The sequence below is a fragment of the Anolis carolinensis genome, unplaced genomic scaffold (genome assembly GCF_035594765.1).
Source record: "Anolis carolinensis isolate JA03-04 unplaced genomic scaffold, rAnoCar3.1.pri scaffold_20, whole genome shotgun sequence".
In the NCBI taxonomy this organism is placed as follows: Eukaryota; Metazoa; Chordata; class Lepidosauria; order Squamata; family Dactyloidae; genus Anolis; species Anolis carolinensis.
Window position 1 is genome coordinate 650,523 of NW_026943830.1, and position 20,114 is coordinate 670,636.

Sequence of the window (20,114 nt, forward strand, 5' to 3'; positions counted from 1 at the left end):
CTTGCAGTAGGACACACATAATCCAGTTCAAAACAGATATTGTGGGTTATATGCCTTGATATTCTGGGTTATATGGCTGTGTGGAAGGGCCCTTTGTCAAGTCATTTCATGGTTTTTTATCTTTTACACTTTTGAGAGAGTTTTTATATCAGGGGCAGGCAATGTGGGGCCTTCCAGAGGTGGTCGAATTGCAGCTCCCAACTATTACAGCCAATATAGCTGCTACAACATCTGGAGGACTATGCAACGTCCATGTCTGTTTTATGTAGTTTTTTAAAAGGTATGCAACACACGTTATTCTTCACAGCACCTAGTATTAGGTTCGTCTAATCCAATTTTACCTGGACCCCAAGACTTAAATCAAGATGTAAGGCACTTTAATGGAAGCATTAAAGCAAAACATCACATTTCTTACATCCTTCATGGATCCCTGGACCCCAGGTTGAAAACCAGTATATTAGATGCTTTATCACTGTTTTGAATTCATAGTATTTAAATGATTAAATATGTTGATAGATTGACAGACAGACAGTCAGACAGACAGACAGATAATAGGATAGATCAGGCCTGCACAACCTGCAGCCCTCCAGGTGTTTTGGACTTCAGCTCCTAGAATTCCTACTGAATGAGAGTTGGAGTCCCAAACACCTGGGGGGGCTCCAGTTGTGCAGACCTGGGATAGATGGATGAATGGATGAATGGATGGATGGATGGATAGATAGATATTCTTGGGACCACTGTCAAGAACTTTGTGTCTGTTTTCATTTTTTGTTATATTTTCAGAAATGCATTCAATGCCAGGAGTGACAAGGAGAACGTTTCACTGGGAACAGAATCCCTGTATTCTTCCATAACTGGCACTGAAGAACTATCCTGTGGCAGATTGCCAGGAGGCTTGGCTATGGTGTAGACATTTAAGAATGAAAAAAGTCCCCCTTCTAATAGTTAATCAGCTAAACATGCCAAGTCTATGCAGAAAGTAAAGGAGAGGACAAAGGAACAATTGCTGACTAGCTGACGTCAATCGCCTGGGACTCTGAACTGTAAATGGGCCAGGCCTGTCTCTCTCACCCAAAGGTCCCACTAGTGTTTACTGGACCATGGGCAAAGGAATCACTGCAGCCCAGCCCCGGATATGTCTTTAAATTGCTGCCTTCCCCTTGCTCAGCATTCCCTGTGAGTAAAGTCCTTCCCCTTAACTCAAGGCTGGGAAACCTCTCAACTTGCAGATATAGTTTGACTCCTGCCGATACTGCTCAAGATGAGGATGGTGGAAGCACCACCTCTTCTGGAGGACTACTGTTTGCCCATCTTTGTCACTAGGAACTTTTTGACCCTCTAGATCAATGGTTCCCAACCTATTTTTTTTTTACCAGGGATCATTCGACCAGGGACCACTTTGACCAGGGTCCACTCTCCAACATTAGTATCAAAAGGGTTACAAATCTGTTTTTGGTCAACTTTAGATTTGGTTGGGTTATTTGGGACGCTGATTCAGAATATTGCATTGGATGGACTACATCAGCTCTAATTTCTGATACAGAACATATGCTGTCCAGTACTTTCCATCTGCTTGCCCACAGAAAACTGTCAGAACCCTGCTACTAGAGCCTGGATGTGGCTCTGAGTTTCAGGGTCACTGACATTGATAAGACACCTGCGTCTCAGGACTCGGAGAAGAAACGGCTGCTGGACTTGGCGGGGAATCTGCGCAGGGTTTTGCTGAGCGGGAAGAGACTTTTCAAATGAGGGGGAGGGTATATAAAGGATGGTTGGCCGGCGCCTCCCATTCTTGGCTTTTCTGATGTCTATGTTTCCTGCAGTAAAGTTTCTGGTGATATCAGAGAGTCTCGTGTGTTCATTCAGGAGCAGCTGTAGTGAGCTGACAGAAAGCCATATTTAATAATCTAGAGTTGATGTGCACTCACTTGCACATGTGCAGTTGCAATTTTCCCTGCATGTCTTACAGACCTTATTTTAGGTCTCGCGGCCCATCAGTGGGCCACAGCCCACAGGTTGCAAACCACTCTCTAGATGTTGCTGGGCCGAGCTCCCAGCATGCCTTGCCATTGGCCATGTTCTCTAAGAGTGTTATCATGCCATTCTATTATACTGTCAAAGGAATGACTTGGTTGCCCTTTTGTCTCAGATGTATTGCACAATGTCATTACTCTCTGGGCATTGTTATGTTGTTGCAAATCTTTTTTTCACACTGGGTATAATCCATTAATGACTTCCTTTTACCCACAACAATTCATTAACCAATTCTGTTGTATGTCTCACAGTACTTTCTTCTATTAGTGGGAACAGTGTGGAGTGTGGCCAGGCTGTTCCTCCCACAAAGATTCCCAAGGAAACCTATAACACCGTGGTTCTCAACATGTGGATCCCCAGATGTTTTGGCCTTCAACTCCCAGAAATCCTAACTGCTGGTAAACTGGCTGGGATTTCTGGGAATTGTAGGCCAAAACACCTGGGGACCCACAGGTTGAGAACCACTGCTCTAACAGAATAGCTTCAGACCATTTCCAGTTCTCAAGAGGTATGTTTAAACCCCTCTTAATAACCCCTGCTTTTGATGTCCATATTTTTGTTTGTGTCTGCTCCTATATCATCATAACATTATAGCATGTTCTTCTTTCATACCTTCATGCCTGTAATGCTTTTATGGTTGAACATTTTTTTAAATGATCAATCAATAACAAAGTTGGGATTTGGATAATGACACCATTAATGTGCATGAAAAAAATGTGAAAATGACATTTTTACAGCACAAATGTGGAAAGGGTCTGATAAAGAGCATCAGCTACTTTCATAAGACTGGCTGGAGCAGATTGCAAACAGAATAACATGGTATAAAGGAGTGGTGTGATAAGGTAATAGGAAATGCAGCCCTACAATATCTGGAGAACCATACCTTTTCAGCCTAAGACTGGCTAAAAGAAAAGTCCGCATTGCAAGTAGACTGCCTGAATGCAGCAAAGAGAGGATTCTTGTGCTGGTAGAGATTGTTGTTTGGGAATTGCCATCCTTTCGCGGCTCTACATAGAAACACCAAGGATTGAACATGAGATCTTTTGCAGTGCAAACTCGTGCTCTATTACTGAGCTCCATAACATAGATTTCTGCTAGTTATCATCCTGTTGCAGGTAAAGAACTGAAGCTGGACTAATGCAGAATAATTAATGTTGGACCACAACCCCCAGCAGTCCCATCCAGCAAGTCAATGGTGAGAAATGGTGCAGTTCAGCAGCATCCAGAGTACTACATAGTTCCATCCCTAGTGCAGAGACACACTAGGCAAGCACAAAACTGAGCTTCTAAGCCAAATTCACCCCCAAACTCAACATTTTGTATACCAAAATGGGCTGGAGAAATAGATACTTTGGAATTGTTGTGTGGTTTCTGGGCTGTATGGTCGTGTTCTAGCAACATTTTCTCAACACACCAATGATTCCAGCTGTGAAAGACTTTGACAGTACTTTAGAATGTTTTCCGCCTACCCAAGTCTTGGAAAATCTGCCCAAAAAGGACTGTGAGGTCCTCTAGCTGTTCTTAGATGATAACTCTCAGCATCCCTGACATGGTCATGCTGGTTAGGACCGATGGGAAGTACAGTCTTGGACACTGGAAAAGCCATAGTGACTCTCCCTGCAATTTATGTGCAACACAAGTTGTGTGTTGGGTGAGTAGATATGAAGAACAAAAACAAGGGGTGCACCCCCTTTTCAACTCTTTGCCCTGCCCTTTCTTGCTCCCTCCTTCTCCTGCTTCTCACTGTTGCTGCTAGGCTTAGAATATGCCTGTCACCAAGCCCACTGGCATGGGAACAATCCTTCATCTGCTCATTGTTATTGAAATGACCCATCCCTTATCTTTCCTACATGGCCCCCAGGCGATCTTCTTTCCCGCTCACCTCCTGAACTTTGCAGCGTCAGCAGCAGCAAGATATGACCTGTGTATCAAAGCATGCAGGGGGCAGGCAGAAAAAGAGAGAGAATCCAACTAGATTTATTAGCCACGCTCTCATTCTGGCAACCAGTTCCTGGTATAACTTATCTTAATTGTTGGGAATCTCATAGAACAGTGGTTCTCAGCCTATGGGTCCCCAGATGTTTTGGCCTTCAACTCCCAGAAATCCTAACAGCTGGTAAACCGGCTGGGATTTCTGGGAGTTGTAGGCCAAAACACCTGGGGACCCACAGGTTGAGAACCACTGTCATAGAAGATATGTAGGACTGATGGACTATCAGATGTGCCAGGGCTTGCCTCAAAGCTACAGCTGATATAGATTTGTGGAGCTGGAAAGGGACCTCAGAGGTTTTGTGCAACTCACTGCTCTTGCAAGGAATCCACTCCCACATTGGGTCCGAAGAATCACAATTTGGCATTTTAAAATGAGGTTTACCACTTTCACTGTTCAACAGCTGGTGCCTTCTGGATGGTCATCTGAACCCGCCAGTTCAGGTTCTACTGCTAGGCACAATCGAAATCAGATTCATTCCTTTAACTAGAAAAGCTCTGGAAAAGGATAAATGAAACCATCAAGGGGTCAGAACATCGTGACAATTTTTATCATGATGTTGCATCATGATAAAATGAGAAATATGAACTACAGCCTCATAATAAAATGCTGCACCAAAACTGGATCCTTATTTGATGTGTTTTATTCTGCCCTCCTCATCACCTTGGACAGTTCCTTAACATTTTATTAAACACCATCCCGCTGACACGGAAGCGGTCAGAGATTCCAAAATATCTGCAACACAACATGTTTTTAAAATAGTCTTCAGAGCATTCCTGTGAGAAGTAGAAACACAGCCACTTTTCTGGAAAGACTCCTTTCTTTCTACCTGGCATTAGGGATATAGCAGGCATAAGAATCAGGGCATTACAGAGAGTGAAAACACTGAAAATTATACATGCAAAGGACTTCTATAATTTGTTGTGTTCACTTTGCTTGTTTTTGCTGTTTGGTTTATTTCTGGATGCCTCAACTGTATGTCTGACTTGGCTACATTTTGAAGTTACCGCAATGGTAGAAATTTTAAGACTGAAAGGGAAAAAAATCATTTGGGAGCAGAATCCTAAATTGAGGTGAATGCTCTTATTTTCTCACCCATAGCTTCTCAGATCGGTCTGAGTTTTCCTGGAATAAATGTTGGATGTCCGTGGATAGTGTCTTCCTATTCTCAAGTCCAAACCAGATTAGGCTACTAGAGCCTGTGAGATTAATTACATCAGCATCAGCCTCATCAGCACCATCAACAACATTGGATAATTCCCTTTAAAAGTGTATGCAAGGCAACTTACAAATAAAATATATTATAGTTAGAAGCAAATGACTTTTTGGAAGATCATTTAGAGAGCCCACCCAAGAGATACTGGAAGTAGGATTGCTTAGGATGTAGGGTAGCAGTAGGTCACTGTTTGTTAACTCCACTTTTGCTTCTAATACACAAAAGAGAAAATAAGAGCCCCCCCCCTTCAGAAAGAAATGGTAAGGAGAGCCCTCAAGGCAAACCAAACCAAACTCTTGACAGCCATCTAGATGCCTTGACAGTCAAATCCAAAACCGCCTGCCCTGCCTGTTTGGACTTTTTAAAAAGTCAAGACAGAGCCTGCAGGATCCCACCACAATTGATTTGCTGAGAAAGGGAAATATAACTCTTTTGACCTACCACTAACTCAGTCTGGGAAACAACTGCCTGGGCCCTTCCCAAGTTCCCTTGTCTGCAATTACAAAATCCGAAATACTCCAACACTGTCCACATTGGGTGGCTGAGACACCTTGACTTTCTGGTGGCTTGATGCACACATTTTTTTCCCCGGCAGCAAATGATTACAAATATTGTATAAGATTACCTTCATGCTATGTGTATAAGATGTGCATGGAACATGAATGTAATCTGTGTTTAGATTTGGGTTCCATCTCAAAGATATGTAATTATGTACACGTATGCAAGCACAGACATTTTAAATCAGAAAAAAATAAATAAATTCAAAACACTTCTATTCCCAAGCACTTCCATAAAAAAATACTAAACATGTATTAGCTTGGCACTATTAGAATGAGAAAGAGCAGCACTACTAACATAGGAGTAACACATAATGTAACTGAAATTGTTAAGCACTATCTGTATTTAATTCCCCTTTGACCTTGTAATATCAGTCAATGTTACATGGCGTGGCTCAACATGATGGAATTGTGGGAGCTATAGTTTTACAAAATTTTTAATATTCTCTGCCAAAGAGTGCTGGACCTCACGAAACTACAACTCCCACAACAGATAAAGTGGTGTCATACTGCATCCACTCTACAGTGTCAGGTCAGCGTTAATCTCTGGAGAAGCAGAAACAAATCAATGTGACATTCTTTTAAATATTGAAACATTGCTATCATGTCCCCTCGCAGCCTTCTCTTCTCCAAGCTAAACACATACAACTTCCTAAGTTGCTCCTCATAGGGCTTGGCTTCCAGACCTTTGAACATTTTGGTCATCCTTCTCAATTAAAACAGATTACACTAAGTAACACGATTTTTGTTCCTAGGTTATAAATGTCATTTTCTACTTGGTTCTATCATAAAGACATGGAAAAAGTTTATTAAACTGCAAAAACCTTGTTTTTGTAGGACATCCTCCAGAGCATTTTGCTTTACTTTTTCAATGAATATCTCATAGTGTCTCAACCAATCCAATATAGTTTGTGGCTGCCACAAATTGTATTAATAGAGCCTTCTTTTCTTTTTTAATAATGTCAAACTTCACCAATTAAATAGCAAAATACTTTAGAATGGTTGATGGCTGTGCATTTTGCATCTTCTTCATTAAATAACCACTGCTCCTCATCATACGCAACTCATGAAACAAGTCACATCCAAGAATAAAGGCATTTGGAAGCATTCTGGGAAGGTGAAAGGAAGCGTATGGAGATTGGAATTTGCACATCAGCCACCTTTTCCCATCTATTCCGTGTAGAGGCCCGTTGCTTTCCCCAGGGATGTGTGTTATAAAATCAATCACATCCCATAAGGTGTGGCACTAATAAAAGGAAGTTGCCTCAAGCACTCTACACATCTGCCAAGTATATTTCACCTGATCTATCAGCATTTTATAAATGCATTTAATATGTGACCTCTGATTGCACCTTTTATATGAATTGGGATCTGGAGAGGAGAAAATATGATAAGCCAATGTATCTAAGATCAGCCCCATCTCTGACTGATTACTCAGTATAGTTGCAACTCAAAGACTATTCCCATCCCTTTTTGGTGTATCTACACTACATAATTATAGCAATTTGATCCCAGTTTAACTGCTACAGCTCCCTTCTATAGAAGCCTGGAATTTGTAGTTTGGTGAGATGTTTTGAATTCTGTAGCAACTCCCTTGAACCTTAGCGTTGAAAGAATTCTTAGTATCCCACGTACCTAGGATTTCATAGGATGGAGTTTTGACCATTGAACTGGGATTGAAAAGTCATATATGTGTAGGATGTATCCTGTTGGAATGTGAGGAGTACCACACACTGCCTTTGCTTGCAGGCATATCCTTCACAGGTAGGTACTGGTCTTCTGCAAGCCCTTTCCTTTCCCAACAAGCAGGCTGTTACCAGAAGAACTATTGGCAACAAAATCATGGCTGCCCACCACTCCAAATAATAATTTTTGCCACCTATGTATGTATCAAGGAATGTCTGAGAGGATGCCCGGAGAATGACTCAGTTCCTTCCCCTTTAACCTGTTTCCTCCTTACACAAACACACCATGGCAAAGGCCTGGGGATGAAGAGTGCTACCAGACAGTGTTTGTCAATGGCTCAGTAGGCAGACACACCAACCACCTTGTCAGGAATTCCCCATTGCATCTTGGCATCAGCCGACCAGACCTTCCCTAGCTGCACTGAAGTCACGGAAGGCTAGAAGAGAAAACCCTAGTTGTGAAGCTAATTTCATTGTGTCTCTGTCTCTCTCAGACAAGATCAGAACATCAAGGAACTGTGCTCAGCTCTAGTTAAACCCAGAGCCTTCTAGTGGTTATATGGCATAATGATGCTCTCCACACATGTAGGCTATATATAAAAGGGCTCTACAAGGGCAAAATAATTGAATAGTGATGGCTAGTGGCTTCCACAACAGTGAGACGGTAAATCTCTCACAGAGTTTACAGGAGCTATTCACAGTGCTGAACCCTGATTTTCAAATAGGCACAAAACCTTGGAGAGCTTTCAGATTAAAACTTGGAGTGGCTTCACCACCCCATTGACTTGGAGCCATCCTGCACACAGTTAAAAAAATAATAAGTTCAAGAGCGATGGTGGTGCAATGAATTGCTGAACTGCTGACCTGAAGATTGGGTTGCTGACCTGAAGGTTGCCAGTTCGAATCTGCAAGATGGGGTGAGCTCCCATCTGTCAGCTCTAGCTTGCGAGAACATGAGATAAGACTCCCAACAGGATGGTAACACATCTGGGCATCCGCTGGGCAACGTTCTCTGTAGGTGGCCAATTCTCTCACACCAAAAGTGACTTGCAGTGTGTTCTCAAGTCACTTCTGACACAATTTTTAAAAATCAGTTCATATATTGTATAGGAGGTATAGTAAAAAAAGGTAACTTTTTGAAACTTTTCATCATGTCCTTATCCTGGTTTTATTTATGAGAAGGCCAGGAATAATTCTTCCCCACTGCTGAATAGCCATTGATCTGCTAGATAAGGTGGTTCCCAGAAAGAGTGGATGGGGTTCCTCTACCTTTGATACTTTTAATTGATCAGTCGCTTTGCTAATTCCAGTAACCGCTAAAGATATAACAGGCCTATTTTTCAGCTCTAGTAACAGCTCACAAATGAGACAAGTTTTGTTCATAGCTTCCTGTGATTGTTCCCTCCTCAGCATTGGAAACCACTGGCTGATATCCCATTGGGGACATACACATGGATGAGTTTCCCTCTTGCCGCTCTTTGGAGATGGATATTCCTTGCTTCCTTTCAAAGTGCTCAGTGTTGTATCCCCACAATTCACTTAACTACCTCTGAACTCTACTACTCCATTGACATTCCCTGCTTAGAGGGGAGCATACAGGATTGTAGATGTGCTTCCTCACAATCAAACATGAAATACTGAAGTTCTCCAGGAATCTCATCATTGTGGCAATAATTTTATGTTTGGCTAGGAAATCTTGATCATTCCTGATGAAGCAGGAAATATCTGTTCAGGGGACTTTAAAGACTGCTCTATAAATTGGTGTGGAGGTTATGTATGGCCTAGAAAAGTGTCAATCCTGCTAGATGAGTCTGAGTTATACAGGATTGTAGCCATCTGAGTTATGCAGGATTGCAGCCATTCTGACTTGGGCATATTTCATCCTGTGGCCTAAATCCTATTGTTAATTGCAACTAGAGTAAAGTCATTTAAATTTACCTATGTGTTGACTTGACACAAAATAATTGAGTGGTTTATCTAACAGATCAGGCATGGGCAAACTTCAGCCCTCCAGGTGTTTTGGAATTCAACTTCCACAATTCTTAACAGCTAGTAAGGTGGGTGAGAATTCAGGGAGTTGAAGTCCAAAACACCTGGAGGGCCAAAGTTTGCCCATACCTGCTGCAGATGCATACTAATAATGTAATTGGGTTGCTAATCAAAGGCAAAAAACAGCACAAAACAACTTGGCATTATACTAAATGTTCTTTGACCAGTAGCTGGCTACTTGGAGTGCCTCTGGTGTTGCTGTAAGAAGGTGGTGGAGTGGATTAAACCGCTAAGCTGCAGACAGGCATGTAGCCAGGGGGGGAGGCTTGAGGGGCTTCAGCCCCCCCCCCCCCCAATTCTCAGGGTGGTCCAAGAGAAGGCCTTACATTTATTATTTAAACTGTTATGTTTATTGATATCATGATCTGATCACCATGCTCAATATATCCCATATGCATGGAGGTATTGGGATAACGATACAAAAAGTTTGCTAGGGTAGACCCTCTCTCGCTCAGACTCACCCCCCCCCCCCGGAACCAAACTCCCAGCCCCTCTCAAAACAAAATCCTAGCTACGGGTCTGGCTGCAGAATTTGCTGACTGGAAGGTCAGTGATTATTATTTATTAATTATTGGCTTCTTAGATGCCATAATTACATACACAAACATGCTGAAGCAAAAGAAGTGTATCACTAAAATAACTAAGTCAGAAGGAGTGTTCTACAGGGTGTCCCAAAAGTTACCAAACATAGAGAAAATAAATGATTGAAAAGTAAAGAAAGAAAAACTGCTACTGCACACAATATGTAGTTCAACTGTGGATTAATTGCTACATGATGTATTTATGGTTGCCAACATGGATGGCTTTCCAAGAAAGGCTACATAAATTAATGGAAGACAGGGCCATCAACAGCTACTCTTGTGTATGAAGAAATACTATCTCCAGTATCAAAAACAACATGCCAATTGTTGGCGGGTGCAAGCTGGAAGGAGCATGAGGCCGCATATGGTTCCCAGAAGCAGCTCCTTGACTATTGTGCAAACAAAATATTGGACTAGGGGACTTTGGGCTCGATTCAGGATGGCTGCTATTATGTCTTTATTGATTCCCCATGTAGGAATGGTTTTTTAAAAAAGCACTCCTCTTTTGTTATGGGAAGCCAAACTAAAATCATTCTTGCAAAACACAAGCAACAAGTTTTATATCTCTGATGACATAGTTTAAGAGGTTTAGGAAGAAGATGAATTTCTTCGCCTCTGCATCTACGTCACCTAGTGTCTTGCCACTTTATTATTCATCCTTTACTGAGAGATGGCTGAATGTGTGAATGGATTCCGTGGAAAAAGGGGGATTGCTTCTGAGGTAATGTGAAGGAAATACTGAGGAAACCATCCATGCTGAAGTGTAATCCATGATAGACTGTGACAGAAGTTTGGCAGGCATCTAATAGAAAGCTTGTTCTTTGACACTCCCCGTGGTCTTAGAATCTGCAATCTGGAACTTGCTTTTTTCAACCCAGTGTCTGGATCTCAGTCTTCTGTTTGTCCTCATTTGACTCATTTGGTTCTTTGGACTCTTTGCTTCTGTTCCTGTCTTCTCTTACATCTCTTGGGTCCTGGTTTACTTTGAGCAGCTGTACTTTCATGTCAGCTGCTCCTGGACCAGAGAGACAAGCAGAAAGTTGCCTGAATTCCAAAGTATCTCTAAATGTGTTGTCGAAGGCTTTCATGGCCAGAATCACAGGGTTGTTGTATGTCTTTCGGGCTGTGTGGCCATGTTCCAGAAGCATTCTCTCCTGACGTTTCGCCCACATCTATGGCAGGCATCCTCAGAGGTTGTGAGGTATGGATAAACTAAGTCAGGAAAGCAAAGAATATATATCTGTGTAGAGTCCAAGGTGTGGCAAGAGTTCTTTGTCACTGGGAGCCAGCATTAATGTTTCAGTTAATCACCCTAATTGGCACTGGAAATGTTTTGTCCCTTGCCTGGGGGCATCCTTTGTTCAGTCAAGTCCTCATTGTGTTGGTTCCCATCTACTGTTTTGATTTTGGAGTTTTGTAATACTGGTAGCCAGATTTTGTTCATTTTCATGGTTTCTTCCTTTCTGTTGAAGTTGTCCACATGCTTGTGGATTTCAATGGCTTCTCTGTGTAGTCTGACATGATAGTTGTTAGAATGGTCCAGCATTTTTGTGTTCTCAAATAGTATTCTGTGTCCAGGCTGGTTCATCAAATGCTCTGCTATGGCTGATTTCTCTGGTTGAATTAGTCTGCAGTGCCTTTCATGTTCTTTGACTCTTGTTTGGGCGCTGCGTTTGGTGGTCCCTATGTAGACTTGTCCACAGCTGCATGGTATCCGGTAGACTCCTGCAGAAGAGAGAGGATCCCTCTTGTCCTTCGCTGACCGTAGCATTTGTTGGATTTTCTTCGTGGGTCTGTAGATAGTTTGTAGGTTGTGCTTCTTCATCAGCTTCCCTATGCGGTCAGTAGTTCCCTTGATGTATGGTAAGAACACCTTTCCTCTGGGTGGATCTTTGTCTTGACTCTCATGGCTTGTTCTTGGCCTTGCAGCTCTTCTGATGTCTGTGGTGGAGTATCCATTGGCCTGTAGAGCCCAGTTTAGGTGGTTGAGTTCACCTTGGAGGAGGTGAGGTTCGCAGATTCTTTGTGCACGGTCTGTCAGGGCTTTGATTGTGCTCCTTTTTTGACTTGGGTGATGGTTGGAGTTTTTATGAAGGTATCTATCTGTATGTGTAGGTTTTCTGTAAACTGTGTGGCCCAATTGTTGATTGGGTTTGCGGATGACCAGAACATCTAGAAATGGCAGTTTTCCTTCCTTTTCTTTTTCCATGGTGAATTGGATGTTTGGGTGGATGCTGTTAAGATGGTCCAGGAACTTGCTGAGTTCTTCCTCTCCATGGCTCCAAATTGTGAAGGTGTCATCTACGTATCTGAACCAAACAGTTGGCTTTTTTGGTGCTGTTTCTAGGGCCTGTTTTTCAAAGTATTCCATATAGAAATTTGCTACTACTGGGCTGAGAGGGCTCCCCATGGCCACTCCATCCTTCTGTTCATAGAATCCAGTGTCCCACTGAAAGTAGCTAGTGGTGAGGCAATGGTGAAACATGTCAGACTACACAGAGAAGCCATTGAAATCCACAAGCATGTGGACAACTTCAACAGAAAGGAAGAAACCATGAAAATGAACAAAATCTGGCTACCAGTATTACAAAACTCCAAAATCAAAACAGTAGATGGGAACCAACACAATGAGGACTTGACTGAACAAAGGATGCCCCCAGGCAAGGGACAAAACATTTCCAGTGCCAATTAGGGTGATTAACTGAAACATTAATGCTGGCTCCCAGTGACAAAGAACTCTTGCCACACCTTGGACTCTACACAGATATATATTCTTTGCTTTCCTGACTTAGTTTATCCATACCTCACAACCTCTGAGGATGCCTGCCATAGATGTGGGCGAAACGTCAGGAGAGAATGCTTCTGGAATGCTTATTTTAAACTGAGTTTGGGCTTGGCTCCTGTGGTCAAAGTCTAACTGTTGTGTGACTGTTGTGTTGAAAGAGAGCCAGGTACTTAAGTTGATTGACAGCAGGCATTGTCCCCTGTTAATTGAGTTTCTGGGAAAGCTTTATTTGCCAGTGTGAGTTTCTGCCAGAGCCTGATCCCAGAAGGGCAGTTGGTTCTCGCAGAAGCAGAGGAAGCAGGAGGACATTTTTGCTCCCTGGCTTCAGGTAGGATTTGGCTAAGATTTGGCTAAGATTTTAAACTGAGTTTGGGCTTGGCTCCTGTGGTCAAAGTCTAACTGTTGTGTGACTGTTGTGTTGAAAGAGAGCCAGGTACTTAAGTTGATTGACAGCAGGCATTGTCCCCTGTTAATTGAGTTTCTGGGAAAGCTTTATTTGCCAGTGTGAGTTTCTGCCAGAGCCTGATCCCAGAAGGGCAGTTGGTTCTCGCAGAAGCAGAGGAAGCAGGAGGACATTTTTGCTCCCTGGCTTCAGGTAGGATTTGGCTAAGATTTGGCTAAGATTTTAAACTGAGTTTGGGCTTGGCTCCTGTGGTCAAAGTCTAACTGTTGTGTGACTGTTGTGTTGAAAGAGAGCCAGGTACTTAAGTTGATTGACAGCAGGCATTGTCCCCTGTTAATTGAGTTTCTGGGAAAGCTTTATTTGCCAGTGTGAGTTTCTGCCAGAGCCTGATCCCAGAAGGGCAGTTGGTTCTCGCAGAAGCAGAGGAAGCAGGAGGACATTTTTGCTCCCTGGCTTCAGGTAGGATTTGGCTAAGATTTGGCTAAGATTTTAAACTGAGTTTGGGCTTGGCTCCTGTGGTCAAAGGCACCTTTAAAAGGCACCTTTACTAACTATCCTTTGCCGTACATACAGGAAACAAAGCAACATAAACAAATACACAAAGACGTGGTTTGTTGCAGTCTGCACATAAAGTGCGTGCATATTACTTAACTGTACAAAGATCCCACTTGGCCACCACGCTCACCAAGAGATGCAACAAAAGCAAAACATTCCCATCACATGCACCAGCTGTGGCATGTTCCGCTTTTTCACACAAAAACTAGACAACTACATCTGCTCCAAATGCAAACAGATGACTCTGATGGAGCAGAGGATCCAACAGCTCGAGCACCGTATTAAGACCCTTAAGGACATTCAGGCACTCGAGCTCTTCTTGGACACTGCACAACACGCTGCTGTAGATCAGCAGCCTGCATCACACCAACACCACCAAGACCATGATCAGGAACCTTATGGGGAGATCAACTCAAAGGTAGACAACCCTCAGGCTTGGAAGGAGGTCACCCATAGAAGGAGACGCAGGACCAGGCAGCCTCCGCAGAACTCCTCTGCTCAGCTGCATTTACACAACAGATTTGAAATTCTTACATCATTAACATACAATCAGGAAACACATCTTGTGGAGGACCACAGTTTCTTAGATACCACTCAGTGGACCATCCTGGATCAATGCGCAGGGGATAGCCCTGACAGGGACAGTGCATCACCACAGTCACACTTATGTAATCATGCAAATGCTCCATCCCCAATCATAGACCAGGAGCAACAGGAACATCCTTGGGAGAGTAATGGGCTCTCGGATGTATCTCAATGGATTGTCATTGATGAATGCACTGGGGATGTTGAGGAGGAGGACAACACTTTACACCTACATGATTCACTTCAACAGGAACACTCTTCAGGGGACATACACACTGTCTTGCACAAAAGGGACCCTGTCAATCCTCAAAGGAAACAGGTCTTGGTAGTAGGTGACTCCCTCCTTAGAGGAACGGAAGCCATCATTTCCAGACCGGATGGGATGGCTCGAGAAACATGCTGCCTCCCGGGGGCAAAAATACACCATATCACTCAGAGGCTCAGCAGGCTCCTAAAGCCCCATCACCCTCCCCACCTTATGTTGATTCATGTAGGTACCAATGACACCGCTAGGCATACTTTTCAAAAGATCACAAATGATTTTCGAGCTCTGGGAACAAAGCTAAAACTGTATAATGTACATGTGATCTTTTCATCCCTCCTCCCCGTTGTAGGACATGGCTCTACAAGGGCCGGAAAAATAGTACAGGTCAATAACTGGCTCAGAAAATGGTGTCAAGAGGAGCATTTTGGCTTCCTTGACCATGGTCTACTCTTCCAAGAGGATGGACTACTGGCAAGCGATGGGGTGCATCTCACACAAGTAGGAAAACATCTTTTTGCACACAGACTCACAAACCTCATCAGGCGCACTTTAAACTAAATCCACTGGGGGAGGGGAACAACAGCCTGGCGAACACTATATTACCCACGACCACAGGGAACCGCCGTAAGGCTAAACGGAGGGCTGCACAAACACAGCAAGGACCAAGTACAGAGAGCACAATAATCCCAAATAAACAGTTCGAGGGGAGGTCACAGGGGCTTACATGTCTTTACACTAATGCTCAGAGCATGGGAAATAAGCAAGACGAACTCCAACTCCTAGCACAGCACCACACATACGATGTCATAGGCATCACTGAAACCTGGTGGGATGACTCCCATCACTGGAATTTAACCATTGAGGGCTATAACCTCTTTCACAGAAATAGAACAAAGGGGAGAGGAGGGGGAGTAGCTTTATATGTCAAAAACAGTTACGTTGCAGAAGAAATGCAAGACTGTAATCCGGGAAACCAGCTTGAAAGCATCTGGATAAGAATCAAGGGAACCGGGACTCAAAAAGATCTTGTCGTGGGTGTCTACTACAGACCTCCGAGTCAGGATGAAGGACTTGATGAAGCCTTCTGTCAACAGCTGACCAAACAGGCACAAAGAAGAGATATAGTAGTCATGGGCGATTTCAATTATCCCGATATCTGCTGGAAAACAAACTCAGCCAAGAGTACAAAGTCCAACAAATTCCTCACTTGCCTTGCAGATAATTTTATGGTCCAGAAGGTAGAAGAGGCAACAAGGGGATCAGCAACTCTTGATCTAATCTTAACAAATGTGGAAGACCTGATCAATACAGTTGAAGTGGTTGGATCCTTAGGGGCAAGTGACCATGTGCTCCTGCAGTTTGCAATACAAAGGAATGCTGAAACTAAGACAAGTCAAACACGCATTCTGGACTTTAAGAGAGCTGACTTCCAAAAAATGAAGGAATTACTGAGCGGCATTCCATGGACGCCGATATTAAAAAACAAGGGAGTTAAGGATGGATGGGAGTTTTTCAAAAGTGAAATACTCAAGGCGCAAATGCAAACAGTGCCAACAAAGAAGAAAAATAACACAAGTGCAAAGAAGCCAGAATGGATGTCCAAAGAACTTCTAACTGAGCTAAAGCTCAAAAGTGACATGCACAAGAAGTGGAAAAGGGGAGAAATCACCAAAGAAGAATTCAAACGTATAGCCAACTCCTGTAGGGAAAAGGTTCGCAAGGCTAAAGCGCAAAATGAGCTCAGGCTTGCCAGGGACATAAAAAACAACAAAAAAGGTTTTTTTGCTTATGTTGGTAGAAAAAGGAAGAAAAAGGAGGCGATAGGGCCACTGCAAGGAGTAGATGGGGTGATGGTGACAGGGGATAGGGAAAAGGCAGAACTGCTTAATGCCTTCTTTGCCTCGGTCTTCTCACAAAAAGAAAGCCATCTTCAACCTCAGCAACATGGAATGGACGAAGGATTGGGGGAAATCCAACCCCAAATAGGGAAACAAGTTGTCCAGGAACACTTGGCCACTCTAAACGAATTCAAGTCCCCAGGGCCAGATCAGCTACATCCAAGAGTATTGAAGGAACTAGCGGAAGTTATTTCAGAACCACTGGCAATCATCTTCGAGAGTTCTTGGAGAACAGGAGAAGTCCCAGCAGATTGGAGGAGGGCGAATGTGGTCCCTATCTTCAAGAAGGGGAAAAAGAACGACCCAAACAATTACCGTCCGGTCAGCCTCACATCAATACCAGGCAAGATTCTGGAAAAGATCATTAAGGAAGTGGTCTGCAAACACTTAGAAACAAATGCGGTCATTGCTAATAGTCAACACGGATTTACCAAAAACAAGTCATGCCAGACTAATCTGATCTCTTTTTTCGATAGAGTTACGAGTTGGGTCGATACAGGGAATGCCGTGGATGTAGCATATCTAGATTTCAGTAAGGCCTTCGACAAAGTCCCCCACGACCTTCTGGCAAACAAACTAGTAAAATGTGGGCTAGACAAAACTACGGTTAGGTGGATCTGTAATTGGCTAAGCGAACGAACCCAAAGGGTGCTCACCAATGCGTCGTCTTCATCATGGAAAGAAGTGACAAGTGGAGTGCCGCAGGGCTCCGTCCTGGGCCCGGTTCTGTTCAACATCTTTATTAACGACTTAGACGAAGGGTTAGAAAGCACGATCATCAAGTTTGCAGATGACACCAAACTCGGAGGGATAGCTAACACTCCAGAAGACAGGAGCAGAATTCAAAACGATCTTGACAGACTAGAGAGATGGGCCGAAACTAACAAAATGAAGTTCAACAGGGACAAATGCAAGATACTTCACTTCGGCAGAAAAAATGGAAATCAAAGATACAGAATGGGGGACGCCTGGCTTGACAGCAGTGTGTGCGAAAAAGATCTTGGAGTCCTCGTGGACAACAAGTTAAACATGAGCCTACAATGTGATGCGGCAGCTAAAAAAGCCAATGGGATTTTGGCCTGCATCAATAGGGGAATAACGTCTAGATCCAGGGAAGTCATGCTCCCCCTCTATTCTGCCTTGGTCAGACCACACCTGGAATACTGTGTCCAGTTTTGGGCACCGCAGATGAAGGGAGATGCTGACAAGCTGGAAAGCGTCCAGAGGAGGGCAACTAAAATGATTAAGGGTCTGGAGAACAAGCCCTATGAGGAGAGGCTTAAAGAGCTGGGCATGTTTAGCCTGCAGAAGAGAAGGCTGAGAGGAGACATGATAGCCATGTACAAATATGTGAGGGGAAGTCATAGGGAGGAGGGAGCAAGCTTATTTTCTGCTGCCCTGCAGACTAGGACACGGAACAATGGCTTCAAACTACAGGAAAGGAGATTCCACCTGAACATCAGGAAGAACTTCCTCACTGTGAGGGCTGTTCGGCAGTGGAACTCTCTCCCCCGGGCCGTGGTGGAGGCTCCTTCTTTGGAGGCTTTTAAGCAGAGGCTGGATGGCCATCTGTCGGGGGTGCTTTGAATGCGATTTCCTGCTTCTTAGCGGGGGGTTGGACTAGATGGCCCTTGAGGTCTCTTCCAACTCTACTATTCTATGATTCTATGATTCTATGATTCTATGGAACATGGCCACACAGCCCGAAAGACATACAACAACCCTATCTCTAAATGTCCTCAATGTGAACTGCTCTGAATTACTGTATTTACTTAAATCGAATGTTCACCTTTTTTTGGCTAAATGGCCTTGCCAAAATTGGGGTGCACATTAAATTAATGTCATACAGTAATCTTAGCGCTTAGCCAAAACAAAAGGGGAAGTGCCTTCAGGAGAGGTACCTGGAGCACCTATTAGAGGGACATCGTCTTTAATTTAATTACCATGGCTTAATGCTATGTAATCCTTAGGATTTGTAGTTTGGTGAGGTACCAGCCTTCTCTGACAGAGAAGGCACAAGACATTGTAAACCTACAGCCCCAGGATTCAATAGCATTGAACCAAGGCAGTTACAGTGGATTCATTCTACAGCATATACGCATACCAAGGTTTTCATTTCCATTGCTGGAAGCCTTGATATTCTAACACAATTGTGTGTGTGTGTGTGTGTGTGTATTCATGTGAGGAACGACTTGAGAAACTGCAAGTCGCTTCTGGTGTGTGAGAATTAGATATCTGCAAGGAGGGATATCCCAGATGTCTTGATGTTTTTACCATCCTTGTGCTCTTTTTGCTGCTGCACTTTACATTTAGCAACAAATACTTTTTTGGTTTCAGGGTTTTGGAAATTGAGGTGTGCATTTGATTCAATGGTGCATTAGGCTCAAGTAAATATGGCTACTTTCTGGTATGCAAACAATGGTGATTCTTCTCTTGAGAGAGCAGTTTTTCCTCAGTGGCAGATTCACTGTCTCCTCTGAGCTCACAATAAGACAAACTCATATCATTTTTCTGGAGCTTGGAAAATGTGGGGGGGGGGGGGGGTTGGGAGGGGTGGGCCACTTCCAAAATTGGGTCCTTTTCAGATCCTGTTGGGTTGCTATCCTGTCTAGTGGTTTCTGGGAATTGTGCTTGGCTTTTAATGATACAATTCCCAGCGCTTCCATGGTCAGGCAGATATCATCATGGCCCCACCTGTATATGAAACATACCTTCTTCTTATTCCATTTAGTGGTGTTTCTCTGTGGTTAGGATTTTTCCTCTGCTCCTCCCAACTTCTTCAGATGTTTCTATGATCCCTAGAGAACAGGAAAGGGCCTGGTGGAAACTGAGTCCTACTGGCTGGGACAGAACTGCAGACGTATGTGCTGACTTGACCAAACAAGGATGCTCTAAGGCAATGGTTCTCAATCTGTGGGTCCTCAGATATTTTGGCCTTCAACTCCCAGAACACATTGAGCTCTACCATATGCATTGGCACTCCCTAGTTGATTGAGATACACTGTGGGACCAATGTGTATTAGTTCTCTAGTGCATTGGGACCAACACACATTAGTCACTTTGCTGACTCCCTTTCCTAGTATAGTAACTGCAGCCTTCTCTGGAAACACATATTATGGAATAGCTCGATTTTAATTAATGTATGTCACAGACAGGATTCCATCCAATATGTATGGCATTGAGGAATACTATGCTAAAAGACAAAGATATGGGAAGAAAATAATACAAGGATGCATGGAAATTCAGTGGCAGAACGGTACCTCTGCATTTGCTATTGCACACAACCTCCCAAAGACATAAGTTCTCCCTTTCTGATCTTTATACATTAACTTTTTTCAGAAGTTGTGGCTTACTCTCCTCATATTTGCTTTCCAGGGCATGAAAATATGGGAATGTAGCCAGGTTGGATATTGCCTAAAAGGGAAGTTATTTGTAAATTGCAGTGGTTCTCAATAATATACATGGGTAATGCAGCTTTTCCTCGCCATACTATTAGATGCTAAAAGAAAGA